At 48.8% G+C, this 4726-nt stretch overlaps 1 long non-coding RNA gene across 1 annotated transcript; it reads right to left on the bottom strand.

Moving 5' to 3' along the window:
- Positions 1-709: 709 nt before the first annotated feature.
- LOC123105642 (uncharacterized) lies at positions 710-3525 on the bottom strand. The gene is made up of 4 exons (XR_006450951.1): positions 3024-3525; positions 2793-2877; positions 1789-1927; positions 710-910 (listed from the first exon to the last, which is right to left on the bottom strand). It is a non-coding gene; the product is annotated as an uncharacterized lncRNA (long non-coding RNA).
- Between the last annotated feature and the right edge of the window lie 1201 nt (positions 3526-4726).

Genomic DNA, 4726 nt, shown 5'->3' with positions numbered 1-4726 from the left:
GCAGACGACAAAGGACCTAGAAGGTACACATGGCAGCGTAGGTCCGTTAGGGGGTTAACGGCGTGCTTTGCCGTCTGCCAGCAGACGGCGACGACCGTTGCATCTTTGCCGTCTGCTGGCAGACGGTAAACAGCCCAAATAGGCCAGCCCAGGCTGCTGCCACGTGGCCTCTTTGCTGTCTGCTAGCGGATGGCAAAGTTGCTATATTGCCCCTGTTTTTTCTATTTTTTTGTTATATCAATTCATTTTCACGGAAATTCACACACCCACACACACACACACAAACACACACACACACACACACACACACACATATATATATATATAGTGTTGCTATTCATCACCGAGGGTGCAGAATAAGTTATTCTTCACCCGAGGTAATCTTACAATCGCTTCATAAACAAATTACATTTGGAATTCAAATAGTTACATTCATATTGATTCACTATGTAAAATTTGACATAAGAAAATAAAAATATAGGTCATAAAACAAGAAATTTTGCAGTTTATGTGTATTTTAGACTATGTTTTTACGTTTGTAATTTTACATAACATAAAATATTTTTTACGGCGATTTTCTTATGGTCCCTTTTTGCGTCGAAATAAGACAAAACTTACGGAACGTAAAATTATGATGCATTGATGGTAAAATAGAGGGGGTGAAAAATAACTATTCCTCACCCAGGGTGACGAATAGCGCGACCCTATATATATATATATATATATATATACTTAGAATCACATAGTTTCAAACATCAAACATCATACATCAAACATAGTTTCACCATCGCCATCAAACATCAAACATCATACATCCAATTCATATATACATAGTTTCACAAACATCGAATACATCAAACATCTAACATCTAAATAGTAGCATTCTGCCCTTCCATGAAGTGAACCAAACCTGCAAAAATGGGAGTAAGAAATTAGAAGAAGAAGACTAGAAGAAGAAGAAGAAGAAGAGCTCTTCCTATTCCTTCTCTTCCTCCTCTTCCTTGTTTTTTCCATCTTATTCATTATTTGTGTTATTTTAGAGTTAACCTATCTAAGTATGCCATTTTTGTGCTACCAAATCTATGATGAAATGAATAGAACAAGAAACTAATGCTTTCATATTTTAGAAAGCAAATCTAGAGTGACGGCTGCAACTGCAAACTTTCCTTCACTAACCCTGTACATGCACTAATTAGTGCATTGCGTTTGGAAGTAAAGCAGAATTTAGGCAGCGTAAATGAGCTAAAACCAGTGCACAAAACAGAGAGCTCAAACCCATGCCCAGTCCCAATGATTAAAGGAAAATTAAATATGTCAAAAGGATCGCAATCCTGAAAATAATCGAGATGGGAAGCTATACATATTGTAGGATGTATGAAACATACTGTAAATACGGCCTCTTGCCTTCTCAAAATAATACAACCTCTTGAATAACACAAGTACAGACTACCAACACTAACGAACCTTCTTGAGTTTACCTACCAGGAAGCATGTGGCTCAAGAAATAAATTGGCATTGCCTATTAGGGTTAGGAAATTCATCCACACTCAGCTGATGCCTCTCTCTCCCTCTCTCTCGATTGCATTGCAGATGATGTGTAGGTTTAGACCATGGACCCCCTTTCTCTCTCTCTCTCTCTCTCTCTACTGATGGAATTGCATAGAATTCTAAACTGAATTTTCAGAAACTTGGATGTTGACTGGATCTACTTGAAATGCAGATTGTAAGTAGTACCAAGCATGCAGCAGATCCATAGGATTGAAACATAGGCAATCCCAAAAAAATGACCTGTAGCCGCCGCAGTGTGAGGTGGTGCAGGACGAAGAGTCGTCGTTCTGATGGCCGGCGTCGGCGCCCTTGTGGGTGGGTTCATCCTCCTGGTTGTCGTCGCCGTCGAGGTACTCGTCCTCTCGTCGTCGTCCTACTGCTGCTCCAAATCGAAGCACACATGCATCATACATACATACATACATACATACAGGACCAAATATGATTTGAAATAGATAGAACCAAAGTGCAACTAGCCTAGTATATACATGATCTCATCAGGAACCAGAGTTATATAACAAGTAGTCCTACACAAGAACCTACAATCTGGTGGCATCAAGCACTAAACCAAACCTCATCACACACCCACCCACCTAGTTTGGTTTCACAACCAGCAGCATAGAAATGAACTAGGCTACAGCAGAGCAATGTTTGTAGGGAAATAACCAACCTCACAGTGACAGTCGCGGTGGACGACCTCACAGGTAATCTGGAACCATGCATGTGATAGTGAAAATTAATGCCTGAGGCCCGAGCATTACGAATCACAAGCCAATTATTTTCTTTGAAACTAAAATGAATAGGTGGGCATGTATCACAAACCGACTCCTTGAAAAGACAAGCTAATGTCTGGTCCAAACAAATCAAAAAATAGCAAATATAATAGCTAGTAGCACTTTACAGAAGCATGTGTATGTGTGACAACAGAAGCAGCCATTTTTAGAAAAATTAAACCAATCCAAAATGTTAATCAATTAAGCAGCTCTCTGGTTCGCACAACATATAGGAGGGTAGTGGTCTGCTATGTTTAGAATTAGAGCCCCACAGACATGCATGTATCTAAATTTAGAAACAAGATTACCTCACTTGATATGCATTATTTCTCACACAAAAGTTAAACAAGCAACCAGTCATAGTAATCAAACAGAGGAGAACACCATTAGTATTCAACAAGCTGTAAAGAAATCTACTCTGAAATCAGAGAGCATGCAACATAAAAAAAATTAAACAAGGAACATTCAGACCTCCATGGACATGCAGATCGCCCCACCTCCCTTGCCCTTCTTCTGGTCTTTCTCCTCCTTCCTCATCCCCTTCTACTACTTTTCTCTGGACAAAGAAAGCACCAAATTAATGCCCCTAAAAACAAACCCGGTCAAATCAGAAATTGCACAAGGGAAAAAGGAAATTTTCTTCCCATATCGAAAGAAACAGGGGGTTGAGAGAGGGAGAGAGGCGAGATGGGGGAGGAGGACCTTGGCTGCCGTTGCGTGGTGGTGGATAAGGCCCTCCTCTGCCGCTGCCTTGTGGTGGAGAAGCAGCGTCCAACAGGCGCAGCCGTGTGAGGAGCCATGCGACAAGGCGTAGAGGACCGGCTGAGGCACGCCGGCGGCGGAGACGAGGCCGTGCACCAAACCCTAGTCGTGGAGGGATGGGTTGGGCACCAGCGTTCAAGGGGGGAGGGACAAATCTGGCCGGAGGAATCGACGCAGCGGGGCGGGGTGAGCTCGGTAGCATGTTGCACGCCGACCATGGTCGCCGGAGCTCGCCGGATTAAGGGCGGTGGCGGCAGCGGTGGCTAACCCTAGGGCGCGGGAGAGCAGAGAGGAGATGTGGGTGCGGGTACGGGGGCAGTGGGGGCGGGGCGGCCGGCGGCGGCTCGGGAACGGGTGTGGCGTGGGCGAGGGGCGGCGGCGGCTCGGGCAGGAGAGAGAGAGAGAGCGGATAGAGAGAGCGGTGGGGCACGGGTGCGGGCGCTGACCCGCTTTTTAGTTAGGTCATGCGCCTAGTTAACGGATGTTAGGTTGGCATTTTCTTTGCCGTCCGTTAGCAGACGGCAAACAAGCTTTGCTGTCTGTCAGCAGACGGCAAAGAAAGTGGCCGTTAGGTAGTTCTCACTAGTGGGCCACCCTTCCTCTATGAGAGCTGGCTGACGGCAAACACCCTCTTTGTCGTCCGCTCTTTATTCGTCGTCGGCTTTCTGAAAGCTGATGGCAAAGATCTTCTTTGTCGTCACCTAGCAGGCGGCAAATATCCTGATTCCAGTAGTGGGAGGGTTGTTCTCCTCCTCCTCTTCATCGCCGTCGTCTTCGGCGGCAGAGGAACGGGTCTTATCTTCGGACGTCGCGTCCGAAGCGCCCCTGTGGCGGGGGCCACTCCGGACCCCCTTAGCCTTCCTGGTGGCCTTCTTCTTCGACGCCTTATAGGGCGCCGGCACCAGCATCTTCGCTAAACGCGGGATGACTGGTTCTTCACGTAGCGGAGCCGGACATTGGATCAGCTTCGCCTTCTCCGTCCACTCCTGAAGAAGCCATGATAATAAAGGTTTAGACCTCATCCTTGAAACAAGCAAGTAAGGGATGCAGTAAGAATACTATACCTCGTCGGCGAGGTGGTTGATGTCATGCCCGCGGCCCGAATCTGTGGCCGGCGGTGTTTCGTTGCCCAGCACTGTGCGGCCTGGCCGGCCCAGCTGGCCAGCCCAGCCCACCTGGCCCCCTCCTCTGTCGTCTTCCTCCCCGACAGGAGGACGGGCGCGTGCCCGACGCGCGCGCGCTCCGCCGCGCCATGCCACCTCCCTCTCTGCCTGCCTGCCCTCTCCCCTCCTCGTATGGATGCCCCGGAGACGCCACGCAGCTACCCCGACCTCTCTCGCACTCTCCCTCGCCCTCGTCCTCTCCTCTGTCACCCTCTCTCGCACGCACCGAACGCTGTCCTCGCCGCCGTTCGCCGTTGCCGCGGCCACCGCCTCCCCCTCGTCCCTCCGTCGTGACCACGCGCTCCGCCACTCTGGGCTACGCCTCCTCGATGAGACGCACGGCGCCGGACGCCCTGGAACGCCGCCATCGCCATCGTCTTCACCTCCGGCCGCCGCAGATCGCCATCGCCGCCTCGTCGTCTCCAGCGCGTCCCCGGCCACAACGAGCAGCCTGCAAGTCCTCTGTGAGCCCTGCTTCTT

Source organism: Triticum aestivum, chromosome 5A, assembly GCF_018294505.1.
Source record: "Triticum aestivum cultivar Chinese Spring chromosome 5A, IWGSC CS RefSeq v2.1, whole genome shotgun sequence".
Taxonomy (NCBI): domain Eukaryota; kingdom Viridiplantae; phylum Streptophyta; class Magnoliopsida; order Poales; family Poaceae; genus Triticum; species Triticum aestivum.
Note: the sequence above shows the minus strand (reverse complement) of the source record. Positions and strands in the feature narration are given on the sequence as shown.